Here is a 20252-nt window from a genome sequence, read left to right on the forward strand (position 1 = left end):
GCCTTGAACTCCTGACCCTCTTCTTCCTGCCTCTGAAGCACTGGAATTACAGACATGAGCCACCCTTCCCCACTGTGATCATTTTTGTAAGTTTTATTTTTATTTTAATGTTTTTGTATTGGCATACATTAGTTACACATAATAGTGGGTTTTGTTATTACATCTTCTTGCATCAATATAATTTGATCATATGTATCTCATTACCCTCTCTTGTTCCTGTTGCATTCTCACTGCTTTCCTTCCTCTCCCAAACTAGTCCCCCTTCTAATTTTATACAGAGAGAAGCGGGGGGGAGTTTAGTGATTGTTGCTTACATTAGTGTAGTAAGCAGATTGTATTGGAACAAAGCTATGCCACTAGAAAAACTGTCTCCTTCTCCCACAGCAACCGTTAACTGTCAACAGAGCCCCTCCTCCTAGCTACTGTTGACTGTCTATAAATCTTCAGGGAGCAGTGTGCTCATTTGTAGTTGCAGTGTGTTTACATGAGTCTTACCCAAAGCAAAATACAAATGTAAATTTATTTTTACATATACATTTATATTTTTACACATATATACAATAAACTACCTACAGCAAGAAGAACCATGAAACAATCAGGAATTATATAAATGTTACATCCACAGTGATTTGGCTAGTTGTATTTGGCAACCTTGAAGAAAACATCTTTCCTATTTTGGTGTGTCTAAAATTCTGAATGTAAACCAATATCTATCATATCTCATCATTATCAACTGAATACATCTATCTAGACCTAAAAACATCTTAACCCCTAACCAACTAAGCTTAATTGTAAAACTAAACTATCTGGTCTTCAACCCCATCAGAGACTTGGGAAGGAATAAAATTAATTACCTGAGAATACAGGGAGTGTAGGTTAGCAGCTTCCCAAATGAGATGACAGAAAATGTAAATTGTACAGAACATACAAGTGCCGTTTAAGACTTCTTTGGTGTCACAGCAAATATACAAGTAAATTTGGGGCTGTCAGTCATGAAGAAAATAGATAACATGAAGAAAAAAACATAAGAATGCAACCTCAGTGATGCATACATGTATTCTTCCTTCCGTCCTTCCTTCCTTTCTTTCTTTAATGTGTATGTATGTGTATTTTGCTGCCATGTATGTTTGTGCACCACTATCATGCCTGGTGCCTTGAAAGCCAGCAAAGGGCTTAGAATGCCCTGGAACTGGAATTAGAGGTTGTGAGCTGCCATATGGGTGCTGGGAATTGAACCCAGGTCCTCTGGAAGAGCAGCCAGTGCTCTTAAAAGCTGAGCCATCTCACCCTCCCCCATTTGCTATATCATTATCTGTTTGGAAAAGAATTTAACTCCAATCCTACAAGACTGCACATTTCCCTCAAGTATTAACAGCACTCCACTTAATTGATTTTCCTTCAGCTAAAAGCTAAAGAACTGTTAAATTGCCCCAAATTGCCTTCATTTTGTCAGGACTAAGACTAAAGTAGTCAAGAGAAAGTAAAGTAATTTTTACCGAGTGGGTGGGCTCTTGAGAAAACTGTATTTTGTGGGGTTTTTTTTTCTAAAAATTCATAATATAGGGGCTGGAGAGATGGTTCAGTGGTTAAGAGCACTGGCGGCTCTTGCAGAGGAGCCAGGTTCAATTCCCAGCAACCACATGGTGGCTCACAACTACTTGGAACTCCAGTCTCAGAGGATCGTCTGGGGGTAACAGGAATGCACATGATATGCATGCATGTAAAACATCTATGTACATAAAAGGAAATAAACCATTTTTATAAAGATTATATAATTATCACCAAACAGAAACTCATTCAACATAGAGGAGTTATATGGTTTCATATGACCTCATTACAGAAACATTAAAACCTTTATATTAAATTGAGATCTGCTGGCACATACCTTTAATTCCAACAGTCAGGAGGTAAAGGCCAGGAAGAGCTGTGTGAATTTCAGACCAGCCTGCTCTGCAGAGTGAATACATACAGAAACGCATAATGAGAGCCAGTCTCAAAACAGCAGCACCAAACAAACAACCACTACCAAGAAAACAAATGCTTGAATCATAGGCAAAAATTTCAAGGTTTTGTATCTATATCAAAAAAGTCAACGTTCACTTTCTTTTCTCACTGACATGAACCACCAAAAGGAACCTTAAATTGATTTGCACTGGACTGCTTAGTAGCTTGTCATTGACTTCTAAACCTGAAAATACTTTGGCTATACCAAGACTTGCACAGAGAAGTATAATTCCACAAAACACATGGACATCTAAATCCATTAAAGGATCTACAACAAGAAAAAAAATGCTACAATCTGATGTCACACAGAGCCTGAAAGTTTTCTCAGCACTCCACAATGAGCATTCTCTGGGTTACCTGCAGCTTCAGTTATTAACTGGACTGGAACAGCTCGGCCATGAGGCATCTGCTTATTCCTCTCTTACTGTGATTAATTTGGTATCTTCTGGCAGTTTAAGATCTTGTCATTGACATCCAGGTCATCTGAAGTTCCCCCTCAAGACAGTACTGACAAAGGAAGCAACAAAATATCCATCCACCCACCCACCCACTCACCCACCCACCCACTCACCCACCCACCCATCCATCCACCCACTCATCTACCCATCCATCCACTCATCCACCCACCCATCCATCCACCCACTCATCCACACATCCATCCATCCACCCACTCATCCTCACATCCATCCATCCAACCACCCATCAGTCCATCTATCAAACCACTCATGCATTTGCTTATGGGACTGTGCATGTTTTCCCTTACTAAACTACACCTTCAAAGGCCAACTTCGTGATGTCATTCTTTTTACTGGACCCACAATTCCTGCCACAGCTGTTTTATTTATGATAAAACTGCTCCTGAAAACACAAATTTCCCCTGCAATAGCCAGGCATAAACATTTCCCAGAATTTGTTTTTTAAGACTTTAGGATCAAGGAGGTGTAAGGGCCAAGTGAAAGGGTCCTGTCAAACCTGACTTCAAGACTTGCAGTTGCCCCTTGTTCAATGTGATGTCTTGGGAGCATTTATCTTTGTTTCAAGCTTTCTGCTCTATTTCAAGCAGGAAACAAAGTGTGAAGGAATATTAATAAGTACACTGACTGGAGGGGCTGGAGGATTCATCTTGATGCAAGGGCCTAGTATTAACTCCCTGATTACATAGCTTAGCTAATCTCTTCATCTTACCTGTCAAGAAACTGACATTTTAAAGGGTGAAACAGTGGCTGGCAGGATGGTTCAGTGGTTAAGAGCAGTGGCTGCTCTTCCAGAGTACCCAATTTGATTCCCAGATCCCACATGGTAGTTCCTAATCCATTCTTGACTCCAATTTCAGAGGCTTCAACACCCTTTTCTGTCCTCCCTAGACACTGTATACACATGGTGCACATACATACATGCAGGGAAAGCACTCATACACATTCAATTAAAATACAATTAAAAGTGATTTTTTTAAGATAAAAAGGTGATTTGTCAGGCTGGAGAGGTGGCTCCATGCTTAAGAGCACTGGCTGCTCTTCCAGAGGACCTGAGTTCAATTCCCAGCACCCACATGGTGGCTCACAACTGTCTGTAACTCGAGTTCCAGAGGATCTGACACCCTCATACAGACATACATGCAATGTACATGAAATAAAAATAAATTTTTAAAAATTAAAAAGTGATTTGTCCCATGGCCTAGTAAGTATTAGCAGAGATCCGCAGTCTTCAGCACTATTTATTACCTCATACATACTATAAAGTAAAAAGATATATGAGATAGAAAAAGAGAAAGGAACTTTGTGTATGGTCAGTTTGAAAACTGAAAAAAAGGATTGTTTTTATTCTCGGTTAACATGGACTGTTCATGTCCTTTGGTTAAAGTTAAGGACCATAGTAGAATAGAGTGGCATCCAAAATACAAACAAAGCATGTATACACACACACACACACACACACACACACACACACACACACACTACATTTAACAACTGTAAAAAGATTTTTTTAATTAATTCATCGGATCATGCAGCAAGACTTGTCCTGTATCACTAGCCCAGTCATTATGGTAGCTTTCTTAAAAACAAAAACAAAAACAAAAACAAAACACAAAAAACAGGTCTATTTTTTTTTTATTTTATTAATTTATTCATATTACATCTCAATGGTTATCCCATCCCTTGTATCCTCCCATTCTTCCCTCCCTCCCATTTTCCCCTTACTCCCCTCCCCTATGACTGTGACTGAGGGGGACTTCCTCCCCCTGTATATGTTCATAGGGTATCAAGTCTCTTCTTGGTAGCCTGCTATCCTTCCTCTGAGTGCCACCAGGCCTCCCCATCCAGGGGACGTGGTCAAATATGGGGCACCAGAGTTCGTGTGAAAGTCAGACCCCACTCTCCACTCAGCTGTGGAGAATGTCCTGTCCATTGGCTAGATCTGGGTAGGGGTGTAGTAGCTTTCTTAATCTATCTGCTCTCTGTCTCTCTGTCTCATGTCTCATTCTGTGTTTCTCTCTCTCTCTCTCTCTCTCTCTCTCTCTCTCTCTCTCTCTCTCTCTCTCTCTCTCTCTCTCTCTCTCTCTCCATCTCTGAAAAATCTCCCTGGTACTACCTCTCATATAAATCTGCACCCTTTCCAGATTTGTTTCTTTTCTGAGACTAGCTTGAGATAGGCTTTTCATATGTAAATTAACACAAAGCTTCTGCATCCTCTCATTTTCCTCTCCACTTAACACCCTCTCAGGAACCTTCAATAACTTGAGAGTTTCAAAGAATGAAAGGAGAGAGGCTGAGAATCAGACACATTAGCATTGGTCCCTGTCACAGGGAAAAGCAGGATTGCAGGCTGTTGGTGGAAAATTAGCAACTTTGTCTTATTCTTGCTTTCTTTTCTGCTGATTCAGCCTCTGTAGAGAGAAAATGGGGTTATCACAGAGTTACAGTCCCCTTCTACTCTATAGTATTTATATTATGCCCTCTGAATTCTGAAATGAAGTCAAGTGAAAAGTTACAGATCTCCTGCCTAGTGTTATCAATTTGGGAAGAATAAGAGAATCTGCTTTGAAGACAGAACCCTAAGCATGTACTGGGCCTTGGCATTTTAAAAACAATTTCTCCGTTTTCTTCTGTGATTACAGAGGCAAGATTAAAGCAACAACAACAACATCCACCTTAAATAATGAAGGAAGGAAGGAAAGAAGGATGGAAGGAAGGAAGGAAGGAAGATCTAGTTTGTCTTTCCTGCTGAAGAATAAGAAACTTAAAATACAACTGATAAATCCAAAATTACCTAATGGAAAGTGTTTCTTTGAAGACATTTGTCATAGTTAGGATTTTATTGCTATGAAGAGGCACCCACGATCATGGCAGCTCTTATAAAGGAAAGCATCTAATTGAGGCTGGCTTACAGTTTCAGAGGTTTACTTCATTATCTTTGTGGCAGGAAACATGGAAGCACAGAGGCGGGGGGTGGTGGTGCTGGAGGGGTAGCTGAGAGTTCTTCATCCAAATCATCAGGGAGAGAGAGAGAGAGAGAGAGAGAGAGAGAGAGAGAGAGAGAGAGAGAGAGAGAGAGAGAGAGAGAGAGAGAGAGACAGAGAGAGAGACAGAGAGAGAGACAGAGAGAGACACTGGGCCTGGCTTGAGCATTTGAAACCCCAAAATCTATCCAGTGACACATATCCTCCAACAAGGCTATACCTATCCCAACACCTATTCCATACCTACTAATAGTGGCACTCCCTACAAGCCTATAGGGGCCATTTTTATTGAAACCTCCACAACATTCAAATGAAGATGCTAAAAAATAATAAATAAGGGCTAGAGAGGTGGCTCAGCACTTAAAAGCACATGTGTTTTGTTTGTTTTCCCAGAAGACCCAAGATCAATTCTTAGCACCCACATAGATGTTTGCAACCATCTGTGACTTCAGATTGAAGGGATCCAACTCTTCTGGCCTCTGAAGGTATTACTTGCATATGTTAACACAGACATGTACATAGACAGCACTGTGTTTGCTTTAGGGCTTTGTGGTACTTTACATACAGTATTCAAGATATGTGCCCAATTATCAAAAATAAGATATAAATTATTTAAATATTTTTGTTGTTATTTTCTTGAGACAGGATTCCCTGTGTAGCTCTGAAATTCACTATGTAGACTAGGCTGACCTTGAATTTATACTTATCCTTCTACCACAATCTCCTGAATGCTGGTATTACAGGAGTATGCCACGACACCTAGTATAAATATATTTTTTTGTTGTTGTTTCTAGAAGCCAAATGTCCAGAATTCTAAAGAATCATTTATCTCTACAACAATTCCTAGCTCTGTTAAATCCACAGAAACATTAATCACTCATATCATCAACACCAATCTGCACCCACCCATAACTCTGCAGTGGCTTTTTGGACATTCTGGGAAAATGTGCTTCTAAAATAGAACCTACCATTTTATTTTTTAAAGAATGATGTAGCAGTTTAGCATGTATCATACTGGAAATATTTTTACTTCTGGCATTTAATTATAGCATCTAATATAATTTTGAAAGAAAATATTTGGACACATTGCCCATTTAATATAATCATATATACATAAAACAAGTCTCTGATCCTATTACAGGCTCCAAACATCACAATATTTTAACATCAGAAGAGCAAAAAGATTGCTTGGATGTTTATATTACAAACAAGTACTCAAAATAAACATTACATCTAGTTCTTGGCCATATCTTCCTCTGCCTTACTTATCTCTATAACAGTAAATTGTAGAGCTTAGTCTATCAAGTGAAGAAAACAGCCAAAGACTGAAAACTTAAAGCAAGATTGTCCTTTGTAAGACCTGTACTAAGAAAGGTAGGATGAGCTGAGCACAGTGGTGCACGCCTGTAATCCCAGCACTTGGGAGGCAGAGACAGGAGTATCTCTGTGAGTTCAAGGCCCGCCTGGTCTACCTGAGCCCTGAGTCCAGGACAGCCAAGGCTACACAAATCCCCACCCCCCAAAAAAGAAAGGTAGGATGAACCAGAATCTAAGTATCCCCACATTCCACTTTCTTATTAAATCAAAGGGGCAGACTTGTTTTGTTTGTTTGTTTGTTTTTAAAAACAGGTCCTCACTATGTAGCTCTGGCTAACCTCAAACTTACAGAGATCTGTTTGCCTCTGCCTCCCCCTCCCCCACCAAGTTAATGGTCTGGACTATCTCTCACCATCAGACTTTCCTTTGTATGTGTATATATTAAATGCATTTACTTGAATACCTCTGAAAGTTGAGCAAAGTATGGAATCTCCTTTTTTGCTCCTACTGGTCAAAGCCCCTATCCTCCAAGGACCATTTTATGTTTTCCTATATTCTTGACATCGAGCCCATCTGTTGTTATTGTCCCATCATGCTTCTTCCTAGCGTCTGGCCTATGAAGAGCTTCCTCTCTTGTTTTCCATCACAAGAATAGGTTTACTTGTTTGTATTTACATTTTATAAGTGCAGATACAGGTAATGGAAGTTTGTTTTATGTGGAGAATAATAAACTAAATTCTCAAATGTTCACCAACTTTATGATGGTGTATTGGGCAGGTCTCAAAATTTGTATTTTGAGTTTATCATCATCTCTCTTAATGAACTGGTGACAGAGCAAATCCCCAGGGATAGAAATTTGTTACGCTCTTGGGTTTCTTTATATTAAACACAATACTGCTAACTTTCTAGCAATGTGCATAATCCTCTTCATTTGATAATATAATTCTTAAATTTAGGAAAAATGTACCCCTGCCTAAGCTACAGAGTATATATTTTAGCTTCTCTTGCAGCTAGGTATGACTATGTTGGCCAGTTCTGGCCAATGAGATACAAAGGAAATAGTGGCTAACACTCAATTCTCAGGGCTAGATGTATGATTTGTAGTTCTTGTCAGTTTCTGTAACATAAATAGTCCAGTATTTCTGCTTTTAAGCTATGCCATGTCACTGAATGAAGTCTTGGAAAGAAATTTGCAGCAGCATACAATTACATGGTAGTCCTTCTATGCGGACAACAGACATGGAAATGCTCTCAACAGCATAGATAATAGTAAAAACTTCTAAAATATTTTTAAAGACCTATCAAATGCTTACCTTATTTTTAGTAAAATTTGCTCAGTGATGAGTTCATGGGATTTAGTTTTGTAATGACTTTATTTAATAATAAACCCACACAGTTCTTTGAACTTGGACAAATGCCTCAGAGAGTTAATACAAGCAAACTCTGGTACACCCTTATATGGAAACAATGCATAAACTTTGTGCCACATTCTTAAAGAGAATGCCTTTACCTCCTATTTGCCTTTGCCTTGTTTCTGTAATGCAGAAGATAAAAGATTAGTGAGCACCTCTACCACAACAGAATAGAATAACATTATTGGCAACAAGAAAGATGACCACTGGATGACTTCTTTGAGTAGCTAGCTATCTTACATGTCTGTATGTCTCCCAAAATAGGCTTGTCTGTGAGGAAAAAAGAAACTGACTACCTTTCAAGACATTATTTTCCTTTTTATTAAAAAATTTTAAATTAAAATATAATTACATCACGTCCCCATTTCCCTATCCTCCTTCCAACCCTGATCATGTCCCCTCCATCCAATATCATGCATGTACCCCCACTCATTCTTAAATTAATGGCCTCCTCTTGATTATTATTATTATTATAGTATATGCTGCATAAATATATAAATACAACCAGCTATGTCCATTTGGTGTAGTGTGTGTGTGTATGGTTTCACGGATTACCAGTTGAGATTGGACACCTATTTAGGGGACTCATCCTTTGGAAAGGCTGACCTTCCCTCTCTCTGTAGTCATTAGTTGCCTGTGGTTCTTTTACTAGCGGTGGGTCCCCCCTCCATGTTAACATGCCTATTGTCATTGTTCAGCTCTTACTTAAGCAGCCATGTGGTTGAGACATCATGGGTGTAGCTTCCGTATTGTTTCTAGGAGATACTATCTCACACCCAACTTCCTGGTCCTCTGGTTCTACAATCCTCTTGCCTTCTCTGTATAAAGTATACGTATGTATACTCATGAGCTTACATTTATTGTGTATCATTTTAAATAGAGCATTTGAATGAACCAACACTGAATTTACCATCAGAAGTGAGTTATTTCACATCAGAAGAAATACTGAGTTATTTCTTTAGCACTTGTGAAATAAGCAAAAAGACTGATGTTTATAGAGATAAAATAGTAAGTCCAAGTCTCACTCTCAAAAACAAGCGGGCTTTGAACTTATGATCCTCTTGCCTCAGTCTCCTAAGTAGCTGGGATGACAGGCTTACAACACCAGTGCCCACTCAAGTCTTTCTCGGCTGTATGTTACAGAATCATTGTTGACCAGGTTACAAGGACCAGACCAGCACAAAAGATCACATAAAGCTTTGCTTTCCTCCAAAACTCACTGTTTCGGGTGTTTTCAGGTTAGTCACTGTTACTCTTCAGTGTATAGGAAAGAACACTGAGGAAAAACACAAGGACTGAGCGCAAATGATGTGTTCGATCATTTACCCATTCTTACAAGGACAATCTGTGGGCGGGCTGCATTTCCTTTCCCTCTTTCCCTATTTGTTAACACAGACATGCTGGTAGTGAGTCAATTATGACTCAGAAGATGAGGAGAACATCATAGGAGATGGCAAAGCTACAGAAAGGAAGGAATGTGATTCTTTCAGTGATTTTTTGCGCATCAGAGTGCCTTTATCTTTGTGCTATCAGCTTGAGCTTTCGTATGTGAGAGAAAGAAATCTTCCTTCATATGAAACAGCTCAAATAACTGTCTATGTGTTGATCCCTTGATAATTCCGACAGTCTCAAATAAGATATCATTGCTAGAAAGTCTCTCCTTCAGAATTAAATCAGTTGCAAGTCAGGAGTTTGTTGAAACATTTTATGGATCAGCATGATTTTTCTCGAAAAAAGGTATCCTTATGCAATCTCATATTTCTCCTCAAATAATATTTTCATCATGGTAATTATGGTACAATTATCATTTTAATTTTTGAAGATCTATAGATAATATCATATATTTTCATTTTATTTTGGAAAGTTTCAGCCAACTTGCCTTCTTGTCCACTGATTCTTTCCCTAGCCATGTCCAGTAAAATGATGAGGCCATCAAAAGTTTGTTTGTTTTGTTAGAGTATTTTCTATTTCTACTCTTCCCTTTAAAAAAGAAAATAATTCTTATGCTCTACTTAAATTACCCATCTGTTTTTACATGCTGTCTGTTTTATATGCTACAGTTCTTAATGTATTAGCTATATTTTGGGGGGAGGATTTATTCATTTTAAGTGTACATATGTGCAGATGTTTTCCCTGCATGAATGCATATGTACAACATGTGTGCCTGGTACCTGCAGAGGTCAGAATAGGGCATCAGATCTCCTGAAACTGGAGTTGCTGGTAGTTATGAGCCACGTGTAAGTACTTGGAATCCAACCTACGACCTCTGGAAGAGCAGAAATTGCTCTTAACTGAATCTTCTATCCAATAATCTACTTATAGTTATCAACTCTTTGGAAACTACTACACTCGTGTATTGATTTATTATTTTTCTTCCTTCATTCCTTCCCTCTTTTTTCCTTTCTTTTGTCTTTCTTGTTTTTATTTGTGAACACAGGTCTCTTGAAACCCAATCTGGTTTGAGTTCACTGTATAGTTGATAACCTTAAACTTCTGATCTTCTTGTGCCCATTCCTAAATGTCAAGATTACAGGACAGGTGAGATCCACCACATCAGGTTTATGCAATGGTTGAGATCAAACACGGAGCTTCATGTATGCCAAGCAAGTATTCTACCCACTGAGCTACACCCCCGGTCCCATCCTGTGATTGTTTTCATGACTTTTTAGCATAATATTTTTATTGGTTCTTTCAGAATTTCATATCATGCACTCCAATCACACTCATTTTCCAGTCCACCGATGTTTACCCCACCACCCTTGTGACCTCCCACCAAAATAATTAATAATTCAAAATTCAAAAAGGAAAATTTAAAACCCTAAGTCCAAGTTGTGGTATCTATATAGTCACTGGAGCATGGTCAAACTCTCAGTGGCCTGCCCCTTAAATAGAATTGAGTCCTTCTCCTCCTGCATCCCACCAGACGCCATCAGTTATGGAGAGCTACCCCTTCACCATCCTTATCACACTTTTTAAGAGTTCTCTTCAAAGACTTGATACCCTATGAGCATATACAGGGGGAGGAAATCCCCCTCAGGAACAGTCATAGGGGAGGGGAATAAGGGGAAAATGGGAGGGAGGGAAGAATGGGAGGATACAAGGGATGGGATAACCATTGAGATGTAACAAGAATAAATGAATAAAAAATTTTTTTTAAAAAAAGTTCTCTTCAATGGCTTACTGTTTAGGTTCCAACTTTTTTTTTTTTTTTTTTTTTTTTTGAGTGGGTAGCGATAGGGGCTGTCACAGGAGCCTTCCATGTCTCATGTTCTTCTTTCTCAACTGTGAGTCTGCAGTCATCAATATCACTGCAAAAGTAGCTCCCTTGTTCTTTACAGTCAGCAGTGGAAGCACGGATCCTGGGCTTCCACATAATTCCTGGTGGCATTACAGACCATGAATGCAGTCCTCAGGTGCAGTAGGACCATGGACGCAAACAAGGCCCTTGGAAGCAACCCAGACCACAGCTATCACCATGGCCTTGGGTGGCAGCGCAGACCACTCACATCAGCACACAGCCCAGACCACAGGCATCCATATGGCCTTTGGTGATAACATGGGCCAAGGACATCAACATAGACCCTGGTTGCAGAAGGACCACAGGCTTCTGGACATGGATGTTGAGGCCTGTACCACTGGAGGTCCTACCACAGACCTAGTCTATGCTGATTTTTACTCCTTTTAAATATGCTTTGTATTATTTATTAGAAGTCAAACATGATATATTAGTTAATAGAAACATGAGCTATAAATTCCATACTAATCTGGCTAGGAATTGGGCTGTGTGTGATGTTATTTGTAACTGTGGGTATCAGAGCTAGGAAAATTTTTAAGGTATTTGTTTGTGTAATGTTTACTTGTTTGTAGTGCTAGGGATGAAATTTGGGGTTTCGTGCAGACAAGGTGCGCCCATTATCCCTGAGATATACACTAAGCTCTGTCTGTTTTTATTTCTGCCTTCCAGGAAAACACAAGTATCCACACAAACATGGCCCTCAGAAGATTCTCTTTCTCTCTCAGTCCTATCTACAGCCAGCTCTCTACTTAAATGTTCTCAAAATCCCTACTTAAATGTTCTTACAAGTGCAGGACCCAACTTGTTTCTGTTGCATGCAAACAGAGCTGAGCTGTGACTCGCCAAGTCTCACAATATGACCTCCCTTGGCATCTCAGGTCTCTAATAAATCAAAAAAGGTTGGTATTTTTCCTTCAGTTTGTATTTTCTTGCCATAAAGATGGAGCTGAATGCTTCCAAGAGCTACACATGCCACAACTAAAACTAGAAGTCTAAAAGCACTCTATGTTTGACTATTTTGTGTGTCATTTAAACTTTGACTGGAAATTGCAAAGGATTCTTTCATTTAAACATGGAATTGTCCAGGCAGATTCTTTACTTTAGTAGTATGATTTTTTTTTTTTGGATCTTCTAGCAAGCTGTTCATATTTAACCTTGGGTGATAGGTAGGGTCTGTCCTCTCAAATCATGCTACATAAACAAGAACCTTCTGTGAGAGACAACAGGTCTGACTGTGTTATTCCACTCTACAATTTTTTTGGTCTCCTTTTAGGGGTGTTCCATGAATCTGAGCTATATTTTTTATTATATTAGTAAATCTGTAGTGAAATTGAGACAGATTCATGATCCCCTGGAATCTGAATCTGTTGACATAATGGAGTGGGCAGGAAATCAAGGGGATCTACAGTTCAGTTGAGGACTATACAGACCAGTGGGATTGAGGAAGAGGCATACTACGGTGATTACTCAGAAACAAACAAACAAACAAAAAACTTCTGTCTAGCAAAGACCCAGATGGAGTAATGGGTCCAGAGAGTGCTGCCATAGATCCTAGAACAGTCTCACATACCAGCAATACAGATAGACTGGCATTGTGGACTCAGCAATGTAGTCTCGATGTGTGTGTGTGCGGGGGGGGGGCGGGAGCGCGAATCTCACTCCAATAACATATTTCAGTTCCTTAAGAGTAAGCAGCCTGTGTCACTCCAGTCCACTGTTAACTTGTCTGACTTCACTGTCTGGGCCCATTGGCTCAATATTCCATTTGCAGCCATATGGCTGTTAGCACTGCTAGCTTCCCTTTTGCTTGCCTAGCAAATGATCCAAATCCATCTCCACCCACCTGCTCCTCTCTTGTACTGGGAGAGGGGGCTATTTCCTCTCAAAAGAACTTGTCACTGTTAATTAGGGAGGAAAGCCTATGTGGCACTGTGTAGGTTTAATAGACAAGAAAATCCCCCATGGAGGTGCTGTGAAACACTTTGGATACATTGACAAGTTAATAAAAATCTTGAGTCAGTGGCATTTTTTTTAACACACTAGCATGAAACGTGTCACTGGAAAGAAAGCAACTTTCAAGGGAAAATTTGTTAAACTGTGTAAAGAGCTGTGGCTGAGCTTAAACCTCGTCTGTTTCATGCCTTCTGTGCTGATTCACCAGTGAACAACTGGTAAGAGAGTTATGTTCCTCTTTAGGTTCCATAACTTGCTGACAGCATCATTGTGCTATTTGAGAACATTTTTGTTTGAGAAACTTCCTCATCCGGACCACAGGCCTAGGGTTCCAATTGTCCCCTCTTCGACTCCTATATTCATATAGAGCTAACTAGAAAGGAGGAAAGAGGAAATAAGAGCAAAGGGGAGAAGATGGTGTATGCTGCTACCGATGGAGAGATGCGGTGCTCTGGATGAGAGCAGCCAGTCAGGAGACCCACTGATAATCATAGCTTTGAGCGCACTAGACTTGATGTTGTTTGTTTTAGCTGTGCTAAGGATCATTGACTACACAAAAGCTCTCTTCTCTCAATCCCGTCACTGTGTGCCTGCACTTTCCTGATGCTCGACATTGCTTGATAAACCAGGCACATGTAACCAAATGATTCAGTGATGAATTTGCACTTTGTTATGTGACTGGGGAGAGGAAGGGGAAATTATCGTTAAATAAATGACAAGAACACAATGCTACTAGGGTTAGTATGCCAACATGAGAAGAAAAAAAAAAAAAGAACTGAAATCTGAAATTCCAAATGTCTTATGTTCACTCGTATTTACTACTACCATTATTGACATTTTATTACATTTTATTTTTATTGTATGTGTATGGATGTTTTGTCTGCATATATGTCTATGCACCATGCACTTGCAGTGAAAATTGGAAGCCAGCCAGACCAAGGCCCCAGATATTCTGAATCAGGAATTCCAGTTGACTGTTAACTGCCATATGAGTGCTGGGAACTGAACCTATGCCCTCTGTAAAAGCAACAAGTGTTCTTAACCACTGAGCAGCATCTACAGTCCCTATGCTTGATATTTTTTAAGACAGAGTCTCACTATGTAGCCCAGGCGAGCTGGAAATTCACTCTATATCCTAGGCTGGCCTGAAATTCATTCCATAGACCAGGCTGGCATTGAACTTGCAGAGATCCATCTGTCTTTGCCTGCTAAGTGCTAGTGTTAAAAGTACCCAGCATCCTTGACATCATAAATCATCTATTTTAACTGGTCTAAGATAAGTTGAGCTGTGTACATTTATTGCACATCTATATAAGAAGCAGATAGTTTCCAAAGTCATGAATTTCAATAATTATTCAAGAAAACAATATGAATGATTTTAACTAAATGGCTCCCGTTTTCCCCCTTTGTGTCTGTTTATATTATAAGATATTATATTGTTTCAGCTCTATTCCAAACCTAGGGTACAAGAGACTTTGAGACTCTAGGATGCCTTCCTCTGGATGAGAATAAATTCAGCCTAGAATGCTGGGACTCTGTTGAGTGACCAAGAATGTCTTGAATCAACCATCACCAGATAATTAGCCAGCTGATGTCAGATACATGAACATCTCAGCTGAGATAAGCAGATCTCGGAACTAATAGCAAATAGATTACCCAGTAAACCAGGCGCTTTCTAAAAGTAATTTACAGGTGTTTGTTGCCATAGGCATTATATTTTGGGATGATTATAAAATAATATACAATTGATATATACTGTTGATTTTTTTTCTTGAGCCTGTTGCCCTCATTTTCAGGTCTTAAGCACATGTAACAAGGACTGATTTTCACTATTCATGTAAGTCATGGAAAGGCACACTGCTTCTTCATAGCACTAAGTTTTTACATTATTATAATGCAAGCCCCAAATTTACTGAATGATTCTATCTCCAATTCCTTCTTTTTCTTGAAACCTGTCAATTCCTTGGAGTCACTTCTATGATAGACACTCTGTGCTGTTACTGCATTGTTGGATTTTCCTTTCTGGTACCCCTCTACTAGAGTATCTAGGAACATAAAAAAAAAAAGCCTTGAATTTCTGTTCTCCTTTGCAACAAGGGGGCTGATATGACATGGCTCTGTCCAAAGAGGTTAGGGAAGCCCCAGTGAAAGGCTCTCCTTCCTCCTTAAGAGAAAACCAAGGACTCCTCCTCCCTCCTCCCTGCTGGGAACTGAGGTAGGAGGATGCCCCAAGGAGGAGGGAGGAGGAAGGAGGGAGGATGCCCTTCTCTAGGAGCTGATACTGCAAGAATGATATGGTGATGTGAAAATAGTGACATAGCAGAGTCACAGCATGACCCTAAGTCTCTTTTTTGAGATTTTTGTCATATGAGAAAAACCAACTCTTATTTAAATTTCTAGATGGCAAGGCTTTCTGCTGCCCATAGCTGACCTGTCCGCTTGCACTGATACAACTTCCTTGCCATTGTGATCCTTTGGTTTTCATTATCTTTTGCCTTCAGGCATTCCATGCTAAAAAGGCTCCCACTCACTACCTGTCCCAAGGCAGGAATTATAAGACCTTTCTAGAGAAATAGTATGAGTGCAAGTATACTAGGCACTAGATATGTACAATCATGTTAGTTCTCAGGAATGAAGCAAACCTTCCCTCTTCTCAGCTCCTGGCAGCTGTTAATGTTTATCCCTCTAGAAGTTACTTTATTTTTACCTGTGTGTATATGTCTGTGTATGGAATGATGTTTTGCTTGTAGAACAACCGTGCTTACTGGTGAGCCATCTTCTCAGCCACTCTTTGGACTTTATATAAAGGCTGTGTGTGTAGGAGCTGCCCTTTTGTTAGTCCTTTCTTGGAAGCATATAAATATATTGACTTCTTTAGCATCTTCAATGTGTACGCCTCCACCATATCCCTCTAACTATTGCCCTTTTCCTTGCCACATGGCCTTTCAAGTCTAGCTTCATGAAAAGAAGAGTATCCTACGCCTACACTCTTCAGATTCTCAGCAGTGTAGGCTCTAAACCCACCTTTCCAGCCACCTTTCCCGATAAAGTGAGTGGAACCCTTCTGATCTCTGATCTGGTGTCCTGGTTTCAGTCATTAGCTTCTTTTTCTTTTTCTTTTTCTTTTTTTCCTGCTATGTGATAGCATAGGTAACTTTCCTTGGGAACTGTCTATTAATATCCTCTCACTATATAACAAACCATCTCCAAACTCAGTAAATTAAGATGGCACTGATTATTTCAACATAAATCTGGGGGTCGGGTGGGATAAGGCCACCCACACGCAAGGCTAGTCTTCCCTTCTAAATTATTCTTGTCTGCAAAGGCTGTCATGGACAGATGTACTCAAAGATATGTTTTGTTCACTTCCTAGGCACTTTCCAAGTCACTCAAGATTAACTTCCTTGGAATGGCTAAGCAAGTACAGAGAAATCTGCTGGTAGCATCAGAATTTGTTGATGAAACTCAAGGGTTCCTGCCTTGCAACGAGAAAGAAAACAATTGTTTTGTGCTCTGAGTAAGAGGGGAAGCATAGATGTCAAATAATTCATAGTAGAGGTATTGCACTTTTGTTTTAAGATAAACATAGAATATATAGTCATGCCTGCTCTCTCACATACTTCCAAGAGCCCACATGTAATGGGTTTGGTCTCTTGGTAAAATGAAAGTTATATGCTGACAGCGACAAGAATGTTTTAGAGCTCAAGGGCTGTAAAGCGGATGAGTGTTTGAAACTATAACAAACCAGAAGAGAGGTAATCATCAGACAATCCATCCTTCTGTAAGAATCTCACTGTAGATGGAGACCACAGAATCACAGTAGAGGCCTCACTGAATGACTGTTGTTTCCTGAATCAGAAAGCCTTTACCTTTCCACATTTTGTGGCGATTCCTACAAGAAATAGCCAAATAAACCAAAACAAGTCAATGAATCTAGGAGAGGTGATCCCAATGAAAATGCCTCCACTAAGGACCTCTTTTACAGCCAGAAACATTCCTGACACCCTGCCTAATGTCTTTGCTACAATAACCGGCGATTTTGAGTCTCTAAATTCTCCATTACACCAAGCATTAACAAGGGATAAAACGGAGATCAGACTTTTATTTCTATACTGGACAAAAACACCACCTAAAGAACTTATATCCTTTTTCAAGTCCTCTGAATGTCTATGGGTAGAAGATCTTTATTACTTGAACATTTCAGTCAACACACATCACAAATTTTTATATCTTACAATGGCTTATTGAGAAATCAGAAGTGTGTTTAGTCATGTTTTCTCAGCACATTGATCAGCATTTATATCTTTCATATCATTACCTAAGGAAGACGAAACACAACGATGACTGTTATGATGAAAATCTACCAAGCCCATTAATGTGATCGTTTGATTATGCATTTTAAAATGAGGGCTGCTGCCTGTATTCAATAAGCACGTATGACTGAAGCTGGTGCTCCATTGTGTGGAGACTATGACACAAATGCTCATTTTGTTCATATTCAGTCTTCTTTCTCTCTATTAAAAAAAGGGAAAAGGCACTTTGTTTTAAAATTCACTATTTCTAATTCCTCATCTGGCCTATGAATAAGGATTTTAAGTGTGCTTTGACTATGAAGAGGGTCATTAGCATATAAACTTTGACAATAACTGATTTCCTCTCATAAAGCTGCAGAGTTTTGATGAGCAGAATGATTAAACTTAATGAAGCCATTTTATACTTGTAAATACATTGCTCCATCTCTTCCAAAGCAACAAGAATGTCCTTCACAAGGCACGGTAGAAGAATCAGAAAAATTAACAGCTGAGTGGGGCTAAATGGGTCTCCTTGCACCTGTTCTTTTCCTGGGACAGTACTGAACTGATTCATATACACATTTATTTTTTCAGATGCTTTGTGGTTCCCTTCAGGATGATATGGAGCTACCATGGACAAATGGAGTCAGATTCTATAGCCTGAGTCAAAGCATTTTTTTGCCACTAGGAGTCAGAGACTAAATGAGAAAAGGGCATTTTTTTCTCTTCAGAGGAAGAAAACACTCTAAGTCTTGATATATATTCAAAATATATGATGTGTGTATGAAATAGAGCATATAAAATCTATAAAATATTTTAATTACAATAATTTTAAAAGCATGACTCTTTTACAGAAAAATCAGAAGCATGAGGGACAAAGTCACACACAAATGAAGATTTTGTTATGTCTCTATACCTTATCCAAAGATATGTTTATTTTTATCATGTATTTATACTATGTGAAAATGCAGAGCTTGCTGGAAACATAAATGCCATTTTACCATATTCTACATAAACAAATAGTAAGTCATAGTAAAATTGATAGTGGAAATAGGGACAGGAAAAAGAGACGAAAAGATGCAGATAGATATCACATGGGACTCGAGGAAAAGTACAGCCAAGGTAGAAAGGTTCTCTTTATTCCCAACACACACACACACACACACACACACACACACACACACACACACACACACACATGAATTCTACTTAGTTTCTTTTACCTCATATGTCAACCATGCTATCATTATGTAGGCTTTTTTGTTGTTTTTCTTTTTCTTTTTGTTTTTTTCAAGACAGGGTTTCTCTGTGTAGCCTTGGCTGTCCTGGACTCCCTTTGTAGACCAGGCTGGCCTCGAACTCACAGCGATCTACCTGCCTCTGCCTCCCGAGTGCTGGGATTAAAGGCGTGCGCCACCACGCCCAGCCATTCTCTAGGCTTTGTACTCACCTATCTCTGTTCACTCATACCAAAAACATGGCATCAAAGGGCCACAGAAGACAAGAAGGCAAAACTAATACAAGTTGGTTAACAACTGCCTTTCAACTTTGGCATGAATATGTGGCCTGCCACCCTCTTCTCACGTCTCACAGTGAGCTAGTAAAACAGTTCAGAGGATTCCCTTACTCCTTACATGCTGACCTCAAAAGCATTTCATTTTCCATCATCTAACTTTCTCACCCTCAGTCTTTTCATTTCCATCTCCTTTTTCCCAAACCAGAATTTCAGTTATTTTCTTTGATTTCATTTGAATCTTGAGTCTAAATATCCTATCTTTTTTGTTGTTATTCATCACCATTTATGCAGCTTTGAATTCCCAATCCTGATATCAGTCCAATGTCTCTCCTAAAAATGCTTTAAAAGCTCCATAGGACTGAGGAGCAAATGTCTAAAACATCCCAGGAAAGTTTCAGTTCTGGTTAAACCTCCTTGTCTGAAGATGTGCAAACATATATACATATTTCTATATATGTATTAGAGTCAGTGATATGTATAAATAAACATTATTTTAATGACATCTGGAAGCAGAACATTCTTGGTACTGTGGGATCTTCCTGGTTAATCTGGCTTTTCTGTAGATGTGTAGATAGATGACAGATAGATAGATAGATAGATAGATAGATAGATAGATAGATAGATAGATTTCTGTGTGTGTGTGTGTGTGTGTGTGTGTGTGTGTGTTAGAGTCCATGAGACATATAGGTAGACATTATTTTAATGATATCTGGAAGCAGAAAGTTCTTGGTACTCTAGGATCTATCCTGACTGCATGCTAAAATCATTTTAAATCTCTTTAAAAACTACTGATACAGAATATTAGGAAGTAAGTTTTAAAATAGATCTTTTTAATTGTATTTTATGTGTGGGTGCTTTGCTGCATGTATGTCTGTGCACCATGTGTGTGCTGATGCCCCCAGAGGCCAGAAGAGGGTTTCTGATACCCTGGAACTGGAAACAGTCTGTTGTGAAGTGGGGTACATACCTGTGTCCTCTGCTAGAAAATCAAGTGCTCTTATACACT

This window comes from Acomys russatus, chromosome X (genome assembly GCF_903995435.1).
Source record: "Acomys russatus chromosome X, mAcoRus1.1, whole genome shotgun sequence".
Taxonomy (NCBI): domain Eukaryota; kingdom Metazoa; phylum Chordata; class Mammalia; order Rodentia; family Muridae; genus Acomys; species Acomys russatus.